Source organism: Hetaerina americana, unplaced genomic scaffold (genome assembly GCF_022747635.1).
Source record: "Hetaerina americana unplaced genomic scaffold, ioHetAmer1.1.p SCAF_20, whole genome shotgun sequence".
Lineage (NCBI taxonomy): Eukaryota > Metazoa > Arthropoda > Insecta > Odonata > Calopterygidae > Hetaerina > Hetaerina americana.
This window is the reverse complement of record NW_027286764.1, coordinates 821,556-839,914: the sequence shown is the minus strand read 5'-3', so window position 1 is coordinate 839,914 and position 18,359 is coordinate 821,556. Positions and strand designations below refer to the sequence as shown.

Genomic DNA, 18,359 nt, shown 5'->3' with positions numbered 1-18,359 from the left:
CGCCCCGCGACGAGTCGCGGCGGCCGACGCGTCGCGTGCTCTGGATATGTCAGGTCGGCCTTGGTGGCGGAGAAGGGCATGGGTTGTGGTGCCGGTGTCTGGTGGGCACCCTTCCCGCTCCACCACGTGTCGGTGACCGAACGCTCTCCTCACGCACCCCGTGCCCTCGGTTCAGCCGAAGCGGACCATGGTTGCCAAGGAGATGGAAGAAAGCCATTTCGAATCGAAATCGGTAGTGTGTGAACTGAGGCAGAAGTACCGGCTCACCCCGCGAAGGCGATAGCTAGTTTTATTTAGTGCCCTGCGAGCCATCACTAGGGTGTGTGGTAGGGGGTGATGGCGCTCCAGACGGACTACCCTTGACCCAAAGCACCTTTCCCTCCAAATGTTTTCGTCGTGGTGGAGTGAAAGGATTGCCGAGAGGAAAAAGTGCTTCCGGGGCAGGGAGGATGGTTTATAATATTTTTAATGTAGGTGCAGCAGTGTCTTAATTAATTATTTGTCACGTTTTTCATTCTCTTGATGTGACAAACGGGTGGCAAACGCAGTGATGATGGAAGGGAGAGACGCAGCTGAAGGGAAGTAAGTAGTCGTGAAGTGGACGTAGGGAGTGAATCAGACGAATGGGCGGGAGGGGAGGCGAGGGGAAGATGTGGGAGGGGTGGGACGTTTTCGAAGGAAATTGAAACCAGACTGCGAGGGGAGTTGCGGGCAAGGAGCGCCGAGGTAAAAAGAACTCGCTTGTATCCTGGGGGCCCTGGGAAGAGGCACCGATGACATGGCGCATGCTGCTGAAAGGCTGCGGACTACGAGCCCCGGGTTAAAATCAAATGGGTAGATTGACGGCCCCCTGGCCCCAGTCCCTTCGGCCAGAAACTAAAGAGTACGAAGAAGGTAAGAGTTGCTGGACAAGTACCTCACTCGGACACCAAACTCAAGGGTAAGCACCGCTCGAACAGAGGGGGTCCTAACACTATTTGAAGACCCTTAAAGGAGGGAAGTGAGCGTTAGGGGCAATCGTCCGGTCCTCTTCAGGCCCATGATTGATTGGTGTGATTTTCTCCTACGACCTATGGAGTCCGCGACCTCCACGTTGCCTCGCACCCTCTCATCCTGCCACGCTCCGAAGAGGGACGTGCGGTGTGGACTCAATCGAAGGCCCCAGCGAATTGATCCCTCCCTCGCAGAGCGGCGACCAGACCAGACCATTGGAAGTAATCCTATTACTACTCCTTCGGATTTGCATCCTTTAGAGGCAGGGTTGGTACTTATGTGGTGGTAATTGTTTAATTTAGGTTGGTAGAGTGACTGGAGAGTTCAGCTGTCTTGTTGTATTTGATTTAACCTTTTTTTTATTTTTTATTATTGTTATCTTTTTAAAGGTTGTTTTTTTTATGGTGATTGTTGGTTTACTTGGTAGTAAAGATGGGGTGAGGAATACAATTCTCAGGTAGTATCAGGTGGGAGTAGGTTAGGGATATCAGGAGAGCCAGGACCTTGTTTCGTTTTAATATTTTCCTGCTGAGGAGTTTCCTTAGGTGGGGGAAAATCACGATGAGGTTGATTGAGGGTGGGATGAAGGGTTATGTTTGCCGGTAGGTTCAGGCTTTTCTTCTTTCTAGGGATGCATGTTTCTGATTTTACTAGTTGGTGCGGGTAGATGTAAATTCCGGAAGGTAATGATGAGGACCAAAGGTTTGCGATTAGGGGATTTTTCGACTGTTTAAGTGACTTCCTGTAGCTTATTAGGGCGGCAGGCATGGCTTCATTTATGGTAGGAAGGTTGAGCTCTCTGAAAACATTCACTGTTGGGATAAACCAGCGGGCTCCTCCAAGCCGGCGAGCAATCTTGTTTTGCCAGACTTGTATTTTCTTTAACGCAGAGGCAGGGGCTGTGGCCCATATTGGTGATGCATACAGAATTTGTGGAAGCAATACTGAGTTAAGGATATTCAATTTATTAGAAAGATAGGTTTTGGAGGTTTGAGTAAGAAGGGGATGTAAGGCAAATGCGGTGGAGCAGATTTTGGAAATTTTATGATTAATATGAGGAGCGAAGGATAATTTTGAGTAACGAAAGATAATTTTGAGTTCGCAGAGCGGCGGCTGCAAATGCCAGCTTCTTAAAGGTGAACGGGGTCGAAAGGTCGCCCCTCAGCCGCGTGAGATGGTGTGGCATGACGGTTCTCCCACAACTATTCCGAATCGCTCGCGTTAAAGCAATCGCGACGCAAACATTTCGTGGAGTCAAACATTCACTGCGAATTATCGCCGATTTCGTCAGATGGCGTGGATACGCTCTTAACGTTTTACATCATATGGAGGAGGGATATAAAGAATGGGGGTCGGAGTTGAGTATGAGAAAATACGTACATTACTTTGGTGAGTTTTAGAAAAAAAAGATAAGACGTGAACTATTGAATAAATGGGATCGAGTTAAGCATTTATGATCAGGTTTAATATTTGGGTGTTACACTGACAGCAATCTTTTCATGGGTCACACACACGCGCACCCTAGAATATGATGCAGGTCGGCCCATAAAACATCCTTATGTTTTGAGGAATCATGTCGTGGGGAAACTCAATGGAAGGTAGGAGACACGTGTCACTTCACTTGGGATTAAGCATTTAGAGTACGCGGCATGGGCGGACACTTCAGTACAGGAATCGGTTTAAGTTGGAGAGAGAATGCGCCAGGTTGTTAAATATTACAAACGAGGAGCGAGTGGGCGTCGTGGAGGGTTTACGCCGGGGGTTTGTTGATTCTCGAACGGAGTGGGAAAGAGACACGTTTAGAAAGGTACGGGGCACAATCGCGCATCGTGGCACCAAGATAAGTCGGTGGAGTCGAGCACCGGGGTGAAAGAAGAGAGATCGGATACCGTTGCGGACAGATCCAAGTACTCGTTCTTCCCTCGCGCCATATGCCAACGGAACCAAAATCAAAAACCCGAAAGCATTAAAATAATTAGAATGCTAAGATTGGAGTGCACGCGCTCGCGTAATCCAGGTGGGCGAGCAGTCGAGAGGGACGCACGCAACCTCGCCCGAGTGCGTGCGTCCTTCTACTCCCGGCGGGGGCGCGGACCGCGTCGAACGTAGTCGAGTGGAAACATTATTCAATGCACGTATCTACATTTACATCTACATAATAATACCCCACAAGCCGCCGCAAGGGCGTTAGGTCACCACCCGTAAAAAGGAACACTACTACATGCAAAATCAAAACGTACGTATTTCCTTGGAATTTCCCAACAGTATTATATCGCGTGAAAAAGAGAATTTTAGTGCAGAAGAACTCATTTCCTCCCTTCCCATCATTTACCTTAAATGTAAGGCGAAAATATAATTGTAACTTACGAGTGGCGAAATAAGCGAAAATTCTCATTCGTTTACTTCTTCAATACTTTCTCATAAATTAGTTCAGGGAGAGGATATGACGATGACGGGGCTCGAGAGAATGAATGGATGTGTTCAATGGCAATACGGTCGAGAGTAAGCGGTGACTGCGACGATAGAGTAACGGCGGTGAACGCAGTCTTCTCGGACGTCTTCATTAGTAAGACAGCCTCCGATTCGCAAACGGGCCGTACTGGAGACGACGGAATTCCGAAGCTCGGAAACTGCACACCGAAGGCCGGGGACCTAAGTCGTCCGTATTAGAACTACAGCAGAGCTACAATCGGCCGGCCATACACACAGAATATGTGGTGAGCGTGTGGGATCCATAAACACTGATTACCGAAGTGAACACGTTATATCTACGACTGCAAAATACCCTAAAGCCGCCGCAGGGACACCACCCGTTAAAGGAAATTGCAACTATATGGAATGCTAACAGAAAACATGCTAATGTGAACCTACTGAGACGAGTAACTAACATAGAAAAGTGCATGCGCCCACAAATGCACTGGATGCCCACTCACCGTTTAATCTGCGTTCAGCTTGAAGCAACATCGCCTTAGATTGTGTTACAATGACGATTCCTGATCGTGCAGGGAAGGGTCTCCAGGTTCGAGGAACATTCGCACGAAAGAGCATCGGCATCTGGAATAAAGACCCTTGGGTGTGCGCGGATACCATCGCGTGGTTTTACACCCGAGCTATGAATCGTTCCCCCAATTACATCGGTCGGGCAGACAGACAATTGTGGCAAAATAAGAGAGATAGACAGCCCAATGGATAGATTATGCATAATATTCGTATTTCTAACGACCCTAATAAATGTGTAGGACTGAGATATTATTTGTGAACATTCCGCCATTCATGAGAGGAGTGATACCTGATAGTTGCGTGGCATATCACTTTCCAATTGGATTCCTTATTTGTGTTCTTGGTGTAGTAAGTGCAGTGGCTCATAACAACGGGGTGACGTTTCAATTAGTGCCACGAATGTCCGGTCGTCCCTTCCATCTACCGGCCCATTCAAGTGGATGACGGGCGTTTGTGGAAGTATTGGAGGAGATCCGGTATGGCTCGTGACCGAACACCCCCTGCCACACGCCCTTGCTTCAACGTGCAGGATACTTAATAGGTAAATGAAACAGTTTCTGGCGTCACTTGGTGGAAATCCTTCATATTGAAATTTTTAAAATACTTCGCCTTTCCACATAAATGACTTTTATTACTACCTAGGTTTCGTTATGGTATAACATCATCACGTTGGGACCTGATGATGTTATACCATAACGAAACCTAGGTAGTAAAAAAAGTGATTTATGTGGAAAGGCGAAGTATTTTAAATTTAATTTCAACTCTTAATAGGTGTAAAAATGTACTATTCTCCCAATATATATTTTCTCCTAATGATTATGAAAAGGTCTTTTCGACTGTTCCACCCTCTCTTGAATCACCCGTGACTTGCATGAATGCCATTCCACGGACAAGAAAGCACCGGTGATCGTACATACAGTTAGCGTTTGAAGATTGCCTGCGTTGAATGGTGTTTGGAGTTGGGTCGCCCTCGGCCTTCCTCCCATCCATTCGATTGGCAGGTGGTTGCCGCCTTGCCTCTTGGATTGCCGTGAATTATCTCACCTAGATAAATTTATTTATTGGGAATGTGAAGGTTATTGTAATCTCGTAGTTTTTCGCAAGTGATCGAACGGCTAATCGAAAGTTTAAGGTCCCAAGCAATTCGAGGTTTTTTTCAGTCTTGAAATTATTGAGAGCGCTCTCTTTTTAAATCGGTCGTAATCATATGAATGCAGTGAAAAACAACGGATTTGATTAATATGAATGTGTGAAATATGTGAAGTATAATTTGGGCATTTAGATCCAAACTGTGTGCTGGTTACCGTGTTCGAGCGATTTGAAGTTTAATATTATGCTTGTGATAATTATCTGAACATTTTTGAATCCGAGAAAGCCTCCGAAGCATGTTCTTTCATCAACCTAGTTATCACGAAGATGTCAAGTTAAATATGTGAGTGATGTGATAAATCTGTAGAATCAGAGATGATGATGGCCTCGGGATATTTTGAGCGTGGAGTATCGGGAAACAAGTGGTGCTCGAGAAGTAGCCATCTCAAAGCGACAAAGTAAAGCTTGCACGCTCTTGACGTGCTTATCGAGCCGTGGTCATTTGATACGTAGTCGAAGATAGGGAGCGAGATTAAACCTTGCTTGTGTAATGAATTGAATGAGTCGTAGTCTTCCTGGTTTAAAAAATGACCTCCGAAATTCCAAACACTCCAAAACCATCCCCTAATGTTAACTAACTTGCTCACGAGCAGACATTCAGCCCCTCCGATATAACCGAAAATACTCCTTGATCAAAAAGTTCCCGGAATAACCACCGTGTGGCGCTCCCATCGTTCCGATTTGAGTTCTGTTTTTTTTGTTAAATTGGTACATCTGTTGTTGATATTCCCTTTAAATCTTAGTGTCATAACTTGACATTTGCAAAAGTTACGGTCGGTTTTCGGTATGTCCATCAGTGCTTCCTGCGATTTTTCCATTACTTCCTCTCGGCTGCTAAAACGCGTTCCCCGTAATGGTTTTTTTTAACTCGATTGAACAGAAAGAAGTCACAGGGAGCCAAATCAGGTGAATTCGGTGGCTGTTGGATGGTATTTGTTGCATTTTTCGTCAAAAAATTACGAATAATGATAGCACTGTGCGACGGTGCGTTATCATGGTGCAAAATCCACGAGTTTTCTGCCCACATTTCTGGTCTCTTTCGGCGAATTGCTTCACGCAAACGTCTCATAACGCCCAAATAATACTCTTTGTTTACTGTCTGGCCTTCTGGCAAAAATTCATGATGCACTACACCGTTGTAATCCATGAAAACCGTCAGCATTGCCTTCTTTTTTGACTGAAAACGACGTGGTTTTTTTGGTCTCGGCTCATTTGGTGAACGCCATTCACTTGCCTGATGTCTGGATTGCGTGTCGTACTCATAAACCCACGTCTCGTCTCCAGTAATGATCCTTTTGATGAATGTGGGATCGGATTCAGCCTCGCAAATCATGTCTTTTGCGACGTCAACACTGTCTCTTTTTTGCATGAAATTGAGGTCTTTCGGCACCAACTTTGCTGCTACACGACGGAAACCCAAATCATTAACCACAATGTCTTGGGCGGATCCATAGGCAATGTTCAAGTCCTCCGCTATTTCTCTGATGGTTAATTTGCGGTTATTGACCAACATTTCTTTTACTTTATCAATTTTTTCACCGACTTTCGATGTCGATGGTCTGCCACTGCGTTCATCATCTTCGATTGACTCACGACCACTTCTGAACCGCTCGTGCCACTGGTAAACGACCGTTTTTTTAGAGAATCGTTGCCGAAACACTTTTCCAACATTTCCAACGTCCGTGCGCCACTAAATCCGTTTTTTACGCAAAATTTAATACAAGTTCGTTGTTGCAAATTTAAATCCATTTCTGAAATTGTAAAAAATCGCCAACACACACAGAGGCAGATGTACTCTTGGCTACGTAACTTTTGCAAATGTCAAGTTATGACACTAAGATTTAAAGGGAATATCAACAACAGATGTACCAATTTAACAAAAAAAACAGAACTCAAATCGGAACGATGGGAGCGCCACACGGTGGTTATTCCGGGAACTTTTTGTTCAAGGTAGTATATTTTCCGCATTCTTCACAACCGCAAAAGCGCAACCTACTTGGCAACTGCATGCCCCGCGGGAGGGGGGGGGGGGTTCCCACGTCACTTTTCAGAGATGCCATGGATCTAGTGTTGGCGTCCCGTTGAAAACCAGCAAGTCCTTTTTCAAGTCGCCGCCTCCCACGGCGACCCGGACCCGCGATCGACCCATCCCAAACCCCTTCCTTCCCTCCCGTTTTCCTCTCTCTCGGTCATATCTCGTAATCTTATCTACCAATCGAGTCTCATGCGCTCTCCCCCCCTCTGCATCGAACACTGCACGGCACCACTCTCATTTCCGCGGTGCCAATGACTGAGCATCCTCCAAACTTTCTCCCGCGTCAGCATGCCTCTCTCAGCTGCGAGCACTCCCCTCCCAAACGCTCCTTTTGGCGACCATTTCAATGTCTCAAGCATGAAGACTCGAATAGCCGTGCGTTTGGCTCCGATTCGACCGACCCGCTATGAGCGCGGCCCTTCGGAGCCCCCTTCCCGGCCACCCGCGACCCCCTCTTAATTAAAAAAGTCACTGGGGGCCAAATCTGTTGAAGTCGGTGAATGCTGTCGTAATTCGAACTTTGATTCCATAATTCTCGCCCTTGAAACTGCATAGGTGTTCGCCAAAATGTTTTTATTTGCCAAATGAGGACTTTTTTAATTTCTTCGCCCAACCGGTGCAGTAACGACGCACACTACGCTCCATTTATTGTTTGTCCTTTTTTCAAGTAATCAACTTCGATGATTCCGCAGGCATTTAAAAAACCGTGGTGAACCGTGGCCATCATGGCACTTGTCGGCCGATGTCTCCGCCTTTGCCGCCTTCGGAGCTGGATTTGCCTTTTGCCTGGATTGCCCCTCGGCTGCTCCCTTGTCTTTGGAATGTGGCAGTGTATCCATGTTTCGTCCACAGTTATACATCGACGCGGAAACTAATCGCGAGTTCGACGGCGGAAAAGCGCCAAACTAGACTCCGAATCGACCCCACGGCTGCGTTTATTATTCTCCACCCCAGAGCGAAAGTGCCTCCCTCGCCGAGATTTTTTCCACCCACTATTTTTCCTGCAACATTGAAAGCACTGTGCTTATCTTGTGATATGTCGTTGGCCTCAAGTATTTCGTGAATACTGATTCGTCGATCGTGGATTTTGTCCATCAATTCTGATGAAGTCACTTCCACTGCACGTCCCGAGCGATGTTAATCCTTTGTGGTAATACGGCCACATTTTAACTCATTTACCCATTGTAAACAAGAGCAGATCTGATCTCTTTCAGTGTTAGGCCTTTTAAATAGAAGTGTTTGATCTCCGCACGAAACTTATTTTTATCTACTTTTCAGGACAAACAATTGTTTGTTGCTTCGATCGAGTGTGAAAATGAAACCAATTGTGATGGATGTAGTTGAAACTTCACCTGCAGTCTCGTGGGAGATGTGATTTGCTAAAAGCAAACCTTTTCCAATACGATTCTAAGGAATTTTCGAACGACCCTTCTAAACAAGTGTTTCCGTTCTCCGTAATTAATGGATTGTTTATGCCGTGCGACTTCTTTTCAAACTGATGGGATATGCATAATTAATGCACTGCCGTATTGAATACTATCCTGGGCTCTCAATACTTTCTCGCCAAACAAGATTGCCCAACTTGAACAACATAATACAGTCATTAAATACGTCCACGATATGCATGGAAACTGCTAAAGTATGTTTTACTAATTTTCAATTTAGTTAGTTTACGGTGTTCGTATCATGTAAGTACCGTCATAGCAAATAACTTTCTCATGCACTCATCTAGCGAGGGACTCTAAAGGCGGGTAGTGAAAATAATCTTACAATCGAACAGAAACGGAGTTTCTTCAAACGTTGTTGAAAAATAAAGTAACCTTGGTGCAGCATAAATTTGACAGTTTAGCTAATTGGAATGAAAAAAATGAACTTGTGAGCCCACAGTATTTTATTAAGACACAACCCTGATTTGGACGTCGTATATCGGGTCCTGTCGAGATAAAATTCTGTGGACTCGTGCTGAAATGGCAGAAATTACGGCAAAATTGCAAAGTGGACGTGTTTGTGCGCTTTGGGTTCCGAGGCGTAGGGGGATAGTATTTAGCCCGAATAACGGGCCGATTACGTGCAGGTTTGTCTGCAGTCGATGTGCGTATATCGGGAAGATGAGGAATTCCGTCCGAGATGATCACCGGATGGAAGTTGGCGACTTATATTTGGTGCCGAGAGCAAAGGTGTGTGTGGGAATCTTCGACTTTCGTAAGGAAGCGAGTGGTGTTGTGGGTGCAAGAGTGGTCTGCCGGGAAAGTTATGTTCACGTATTTAGATAAACATGCAAGAACAAGCGCTTGAGCATGTGATGAGAATATGATTCCTTGACTCCTTCCTCGTGCGTGGAGAGCGAGTGTCCCTCTTGGACTGACTGCGATCGGATCTCCCCTCCCCCCCCCTTGCCGCGCCCTCCAACCAGCAGCGCCGCCATTCCCTCATTCCACGGCTGGTGCTACCAACGCACCTTCTTCCGCCGTCCTCTCACTCCTCATCCCGCCTCGCCTATGTTTGCGACTACTGTAGTGCTCTTGCATTTATCAACCACTCGTGCCACTCATTTCTACGGCAACGCGATTACCCCGTGATCCATCTAAAAGGAGCGTGGCAGGTGGCGCCAGCACTAGGTAGAATGTATGGGGAAATAAAAACATTCCTTAAAATCCCAAAAAATACGTGTATTGTGGTGCGCACACGTACTCACGTTAATGGAAAGCTTAGTGTTAAACAATTTTCAATTTTACCCTCCGAAGAAGTTCTCACGTATATTGTATAGGAGGGAATCAAAATCGACCACAACCACTTACAAGGTAGACAGCCACCTTACTCAGACAGGTCATGCAGGACTGGGAAGCAAGAAGAGGAAAATTGTATCAATCCATGGCCAAGCAAATAATGCCATCCCTCCCCCCCACCCCTTGGGGCCGCGGGCAACTTTGCTGTTGGCGGCGTGAGGGAGGACGAGGGAAGCTGGGAGTTGAAAGTGCTATTTTAACTAGCACTGTTCTGCGGTCGCTAAGTCCTTCGCTAAGCATTGCTGCAGTGTTCAGGACGTCTTCGGATGAATGTCTGGCTACCAGATCAAGTATATTGTTTCCTCTGGTGGGCGTTGGAACTAACTGGTTTAACCAATGTGATGTAAAAACACGAATCAGTGGCTCGCATGACTCCTTGTCCGTTCCTCCTGCTATGAAAGTATAGTTTTTGCCGTCTGTGGATGGAAGATTGAAATCCCCTCCGATCATAAGGCTCCTATTGTGGAAATGGGGATTCAGACTGGCGACCTCTCTTTCTAGTTCTAAAATTGATATATCTTTAACATCTATGAACACTCCTCGCATCATATGTTCTCTCTCCCTTCTGTGCATTCTAAAGACTTTTGGAAATAGCTCCTCGTCTGGAATTTCTTTCGAAAACCCACTCTCGGTTCCGGAGATAGTTCCGAATACTGAGATGTAACTCAGTGATTTTTTTTAACATAGACAGTTAACCACTACTCAAGAGTTTTCGTAGACAACGATTGCATCAATGCTGACGGTGTTAATTTTCTTATTTTTATCGAATACCGAATTAAAATTTACCGTCCAATCCTATGTAATTATCGTTAAGGAACCTATTTTATGACTCACTGACAGCCACTTTATTAAAACGTAAATTATTCGGCAAATAGACTTAAGAGACCCACCAATTGTCCAACACGAAGACCAACGCTTTAATCTAAAAAAGCACTGCAGTGATCGAGTATCCCAACCGCTACACACATTGCGGCCTCTGACGTGTAATGATCACCAGAATCACCAATCACCAGGGGATCGGGATTGGTGCGGTGGCTATTGTACTGGCTTCCCACCCAGAGGGCTCGGGTTCAAATCCCGGCGGTGTTGAATATTTTTCAGAGGCATCTCGATCCCTACTTGAGGTGCTTTGTGGAGGGCACTTTGAGTGAGTACGCCGTCCGTCGGATGGGACGTTTAACTGCGGACCCCTTGGCGCCTGTCGTAAAGAGTAGGCTAATGCCGACGCCGGGTTTCTCTCCACCCTTCATCCTTTCCTGCCCATCCCCTATGGCGCAAATCACCTCAGCTGTCGGTCGCCTCCCCCAAATACTACTACTACTCTTTTTAGTTCTAAAATTGATGTTTCTCCGGAATCGGGAGGTCTGAAGTAGGTACAAATGTGGATTCATCTCGACCCAGGGCTTTTTAGTGAGCATCAAACGCTCTCTATGTTACTATTAATCCATTCTGTGAATTCTTAAGCGTTCTGGAAACATTTTCTCGTCTGTAATGTCTTGCCAATAACCAATTCTCGGTTCTCATGACTACAATACCTTGTATGCCGGCTTCGGTACTTGTTATCGCATGGTTAGTTTGGGCTATTTGTTTTTCAATCGTCGGCAGTTGATTATCCCTGCGGAGATAGCTTTATCCTTGTACAATTCATTGTAATTTCCCTATTTGATGTTACTTACTACAGGAGTTGCCTGCTCATTCTCGTGTATCAAGTCTAATCTTTCATTATATATGCCGTGATTCTTGTTGCAGTTGTTTTGTGAATTACCCGTGTAATGCTTGTTAAGCAAATTCCCGCGAGTAGGCCTACTCCCTAACCTACCTGATATGCTAAACTCTCATCGTATGCTCCCGAATCCTAGTCGCTACCCTCTGCGAGGCCTCAACCGAGTGATGCCCTCCCGAACAATGAAGAGGCTCCCGGCACAAGCGTGCTCTGCGTTAGATGTTATTCGGCCCTACTCGGTGATGTGGGAATGGATTTGCCAACAAAACACGCGAGATCAGGGTAAAAGGCGTAAATATAGTCGGTCGCTATTTATTTCGTGGGCGTAGCGGCTGGCAAGGGGCATTCCTCTAATCATAAGAGTTTCGCACTATCCCGTACTCGATTTGTCCGTGGGTAGGAGACCTTCAGTCTGCTAGTTCTTCCGTTTATTCCTCGAATTTTATATTCATGATCCAAACGATCAATGTACCTTGGACGGAGGAATTGCTTTCCGATGTGATATTGTGCAAGTTATCCATCACGGTAAATTGAACTAACTAGGTGACCTCCAGTGTGAATTTATATTGAGACTAAATGTTGACCTCTGGTGGTAAAAATTCACCCTGAAGGTCACCTAGTTATTTCAATTTCCCGTGTTGTATGTTGGAATACGAAGAATTGACGAGGCCTCCGTGCCAGAACAAGTTTCTCTGATTTCTTTTAGTTCAGAAGTTCAGTCTGGTGTTAAATCTTCTTTATGCTAATGATTCCCAATCTATCTCTAGGATCATTTTCGTGACGCTTTTCGTTTTGCCGTAATAGTTTTTAACGGATCGGCCGCCCTGCGTTAACTCTTCTCGGTATCCCGAAAGAGGTATTTTCCGTCGGATCCCATGCACCACACGTACACATTCTAAATGAGGCCTCCTGAGAGCATGGAAGCAATCTTAATTGACATCATGTTCACTCCCGCCAGCAATGAGTATTATAAATCCCAATGATTTATTTTCTTTCCCGCAGATTTTACGTATGTGGGTGCAGTTATAGTAATGCATGGGTATTTCACCGCATCAACTAATTCTAGGTCAACTCCAGCTATTTTGTAAACAAATCAAAAGATTCTTTAAAAGAATTTACCACCGAACATATGTTATGGTATTGTGTCAATACCCATTATGTACACCATTTCGAAATATTAACGAGATTATTTGCTGTTACGAGTATCAATCGATCCTCTTCCTCAAAACCTCACTTATCTCCCGGTAAATCAACCTGCCATCCGCCGATATCCCACCCTTACTTTTCACCTTCTGGGTCACGTCGTTTACAATTTACATCGTTCAAGGAGGTCAAGGGCCCGATTACACTTTTTACATCCAAGGTTACTCGTACGCTATCAAAGCTAGCGCCGTGTGAGAAAACCCTCAGTTCCCGTTCCGAAAGAAAGTGTTTCAGCCAATTTAATTAGCTATTATTTATGCCGGTGAGAATTCAATTTGAAAAATCAGTTTGCCATGGGCAACCTTATCAAATGCCTTTTGAAAATCCGAAATCGCATCCCCTTGCATTGCCCTCTCACCCGTTAAAAGTCAGCCATGCGTGAATAATCCTAATGGGGTCTGAATGAGCGAGCCTTTATCAATCCGTGTGCTGAGCGTTGCGTGTGAAGTTGCGGTGCAGTGGGCACATCCCATTATTGAACTGACAAACGTATTATGTTCCAGATATTTGCCACCAGTCGACGTGGGGGAAATGGGTTTGCTTCTGCCCTACCCTCTCTCTGTCACAACTTCTAATATTAGACGCTATCTCTACCGTTTTCTAATTCTTAGGGTCTTGGCATTTTGTGAGGGATTTATTAAACATCACTTTAGATACGGGGTTATATTAGGAGCTAATTGTTTTAACAATCTGGTCGGTATATTTTCGGGATCCGGGAATTTGTTGGATTTCATTTCTTCTTGCGATTTCATTATTTCTTGGTCTTTCGCTGTTGCATTAGCCTTGAGTTCGGAGTGTAGAAGATCTGGGAAATGTTCATCTTTGCATTTATGCTCGTCCTTGCCTGCGCAGGGCCATCTTCGCTGGCTGCCTTGAGCGCGTGCCTTTGGAGCTACTTCGCACTACGAAAGGCCTTCCCCCTGGGGCGCACACTTGGCATATGTCATCACTTTCATCGCTCGTTCACCCGCACATTCTGCCGAGATTTACGGTGCCCTCCTGCCCTGCGTAATTTCGACGTTTACACACGCTATGCTTCGCTCTCTTACCTTTTCTCCGTCTAACACAACTTTCGTCTTCATTTATTTATTATGATTTCATCTTGGTTTTTGAAGATGGTAAAATATAAGATATGTCACTCTAAAACAAAAATGTATACATACTTTTGAGAAATTGTTGTAATAAAATTACCGCCTGTCATACCTTGACGAAAAATATTCTAATAGGTTATAAAAACAGTTCTTTATTAAAAAAGATTTTAATCTTTGGATTTAAGCATCTGATATGAGTTGGTATATTTTATCTCTGCTGCTAAATGATTATAAATGTTAATTCCAGCATAAAGGAAATTTCTTTTTGATACAAAGAAGTAGAATTCTGTGTCAGCTGCACCTTCTCTCTTTGTCTCGTGGCATCATAATGGATGTTGAAATGAAACGAAATAATTTACTTTGAAATTCCACACACTTTATTAAAAAAACACAACCCAGGTTTCAACGTTGAACGCCATCATCAGAAGCACGCTGGCTATATATACCTTCTGATCAAAGGAGGGGGGGTTGGTCAGAGAGGGAGGGAGGTTGGAGAGGTAAAAAGGTTACAATGTAGCTGGGAAGAAAAGAGAATTACATTTTTGACTTAGAAGAGTGGTAGGTCTAGGAGTGGGGAGTGGGAGGGATACAAAATTTCGTCGGCAAGTTCATCTTTCCAACGGACACATTTCAAAATTTCTAACTGCTCCAAAGCATCGATCCTTTGACCTTTTTCTTCAAAATGAATAATTTTTGTCACAAAGTCACTGTTGTGGTCACTTTCGATGAGGTGCTTTGCAAAGAGGGATGTTATGTTCTTATTTTTTACACATGTTTGGTGTTCTTTAATTCTTTCTTTAAATTTCCGTCCTGTTTGCCCAATATACTTTGTGCTACATTCTGAGCACTTTAACTCATACACTCCACTCCTCTCGTTTTCGGGGACTTTGTCTTTAGTGTGAGAGATCAGGTTCTCAAGGCATGAACCACTGTAAAAGGCACATTTAATTTTTTCTTCAGGAAAACTTTTAATTACTTTTTGAGAAATAGTCCCAAGATATAGTATTCTTCGCCACTTGGCAGTGGGATCTTTTACATGTTCGGGGTTGTAAATGTGGCTTAAGGCTATTTTTGTAAGTTTATTCCGGTAAATTTTATTTATTAGATCTTCTGAATAACCATTGTTTACTGCTAACGTTTTAATTACATTAAGTTCCTTATTTACATTGAATTTTGACGTAGGGATAGCGGTTAAACGGTGGATCATTGCATGAAATGCCGAAAGCTTTTGGGTGAAGCAATGCCTTGAAGAGGAATTAATTAATTGGTTTGTATTCATTTCCTTCCTAAAAATGGAATACTGTAACCCGTCTTTGTCTTTACAAATGGATAGGTCGAGGAAATTCAGGGAACCTTTTTCCTCTTTTTCACACGTGAATTGTGCATTAGAATTGATAGAATTTAGATGTGCTAGAAACTGATCTAGTTGCCTATCAGAACCTGTCCACACACAGAAGACATCGTATACATATCTTAGCCAACAAAATACATTATTAATGAGAGGGTGAGCTGAGGAGAACAAAACTTTTTCAAAATTGTCCATATAAATATCGGCCTGGAGTGGGGACAAGGGCGAGCCCATGGCTAAACCATTAGGTTTTTGGAAATATGTACCATTAAAAATGAAATAATTGTGGGAAACACACGTCTTAAGTAATGCACAAAGTTCACTTATAACTGGAACTGGGATGGATTTCCGGATGAGGATGTCTTCGGCAAGGTTCACCGCTTCCATGGGTGGCACGTTAATGAAAAGGTTGCGTACATCGAAGGAAACAAGCATGCACTTTTTCGGGATGACCTTTTTCATAAGTTTGTTGACAAGGTCCAAGGAATTTACTACACCATATTCCGTGGAAAATTTGGAAACCTACCTGAAGAGTACATTAAGCCTTTTCGCTAGTATGTGGTTGGGAGCTGACATATTTGATACTACAGGTCCGTTCGGAATCCCATTTTTGTGAACTTTAGGTAGCCCGAAAAACCGTGGTGCTGAGGGATTTATTTGCACTAGTTTCAACATTTCACAACTTTTGAATAACGTGTCACAAGATTTAATCACTTTCTTAATTTCTTGTTGAAACTTGGGGGTTGGGTCTGAACGAAGTACTTCAATGTTATTGTCCCTGATGACGTCTTCGCATTTCGTGATGTAGGTATTTCGTACCTACATCACGTAGCCGGCCCTGCGGGGGTCTCACCAGGGGGCGCGGGAGAGGAGGCGGGGTGATTCGGCGGCGTGTCCGACCCCGAGTGATTGAGTTATGCGTCGGTAAGGCTATCAATGTTTGCTCTAATTACCGGTGACTTAGACATTTGAAAAGCAGGGAATTGAATGAATCGGGAATAGGTGCAAATTCCAAAGGAAAGCATCGCGTTGAAGATCACCGACGAGCACGTTTTCATGTTCAATTCGTAGAGTCGCGCAGGCTTTGCTTCGTAGAAACTTAGCCATGTCGGAAAAGGAATGGACAAAACTCAAGTCATTCACATCAAATTTCAATGTAATTACCGAGGTTTTGGACTCATTTTCGAGTCATCCCGTCATGTGCCTCGCCTAATGACAACTCGGAGTCGAAACCCGGGTCGTAATAATGTAATTTGAGTGGAAATGACAGCCGTTTGGTCTCTTCCAATGCTCATTTCCAGTTCAAGGCTCACTCCCGCCACGTCTTCCATGCCCGCTTGCGGTTTCGAAGTCGAAGGAAATGAAAAGAACGAGGGTTTGCCTCGGGGAGGAATGAACGACGGCGGGAATCGGATGCGAGTTGCGAGAGAGGAATGGGGCACCATGCCTCATCCCTCCCTCCCCCCAAGTTCCGATCCGAGAAGTCAGCATCTTCCGTGCGCGTTCCTCGGACGGCGGAGGGGGCGCCCCCTGGCGGAAGCCCCCGCCCCCCTTCCCTAAACAGAGGAGGATCATTATTACCCGATGACGGAGAGAGGCGGGAATTCCGCATAGGTGAGAACTCGGTCAGAGAGCTGACTGACGTGTATCGGAGGGGAGTGCCCGGGAAGGGGGTGCTGCATCGCCGGCCTAGCAGTCATCCGATCGCCGCCGATCAGGACGGACACACGGCCGCCCGCCCTCTAACCCCTCTCCCTCGTGCACCCCTCTCCCTCGTGCACCCCTCGGCGCCGAAGGTGGCTCTTGTTCGCGCGTGCTTGTCGCCCGGATGCTCCCGCCCTGGTGGTGAGTACATCGCACGTGCCGCCCTCCGCGGAGATTCGTATCACTCGGACGACTGAGCGAGCCTCGGCGGCAGTTGGCTGGTTGACCGGCAATTGTTATTACTAAGAAGCGCGCGTTCGTCGATGGCCCCTCACTCGCAAACACCACGCCCGAAGGGATGGGGGCGGCCAAAGGTGGTGCAGCAGACCACCGCTGTGCCGGCCAGTGAAGTGAACCCCCCTTGGTCTTCGAAATGGGGAGAGCGGGCGTTTGCGCAAGGTGCTGGCCGTGTCCCGCGAAGCAGTGTGCGCTTCTTCCTCAGCGCCGTGCCTTCTCCATCCTTCTCTCGCTTGCTTCGTGATTGAGGCGGCGAAAGCGGAGAGAGTTCCCCTGGTGACTTTCCACGAAACAAACATAAATTGAAGAGAGGCAGAAGTGTGCAATCCGCTTTTTGTAACTCTTGACTATCTTAATGAATCATAGGGTAAATGGAGCATCTTTGATCTTCAAATTTCTCTCTAGAATCTTTCCTGTTTCAATTGACGATTGTCCAGCCATTTCTTCAATGGTGTGCATGGAGTTTCCCCTCTTCCTTCCTTGGAGCTCTTTTGCCTTTCTCTGCAGCGCACCCATCTCTTCCTGCCTCTGCAAACTTTCCATGTCCTTGTCTTCCACCACGCTTCTTCGGCCTAATTAGTTTCCCTCCAGGGATTAGTTCTTATCTTTGTGCCTTCATCTACCTAAATCTGTGTTTACCATCTTCCATTTCCTGCTCTCGTCTATTTTCCTAATCACATCGCCTGTCATCAATAGATTCCATGTCCTCCTATTCCTGTTCGTATCTCAATATTTGGAACTCAGTCGCGGTGCATGTGTACATGTACTCGTACTTCATGCTGCCCCAAAACAGGCCGTGTATTTGTCGAAATAAAGATAGAAGACTAATTTTTCCACTGGTGGATAGGAAATTGACTTCGATAGTGATAATTGTAGAAGTGCTGTTTATACCTATGAATTTAGAAAATGATGGATAAAGTAGCTTTTATGCACACGTTTTCAACGTATATCAGTTGCCAGCGTATAACGCTTGCAAAGGACGTTGAGTGTATACACCACTGTGGGCATAATTTTGCATGTATGTGTTGATTTTGCGTATGGTATTGTTCCTTTTTACGGGTGGTGACCTAGCACCTCCCGCCACACGCCC

At 45.4% G+C, this 18,359-nt stretch overlaps 1 protein-coding gene across 3 annotated transcripts in view; it reads left to right on the top strand.

The window, feature by feature from the left end:
* ZnT63C (zinc transporter 63C) overlaps window positions 1-18,359 on the top strand; it is a 111,465-nt gene that overhangs the window by 49,634 nt on the left and 43,472 nt on the right. The window contains exon 1 of one of the 3 annotated variants that reach the window (XM_071586086.1): window positions 17,086-17,173. The exons of the other annotated variants lie outside the window; for them this stretch is intronic. The gene's annotated coding sequence lies outside the window, so the exon portion shown is untranslated. Of the gene's footprint in view, window positions 1-17,085; window positions 17,174-18,359 lie in introns of those variants that run through there. 3 annotated transcript variants of the gene reach the window in all.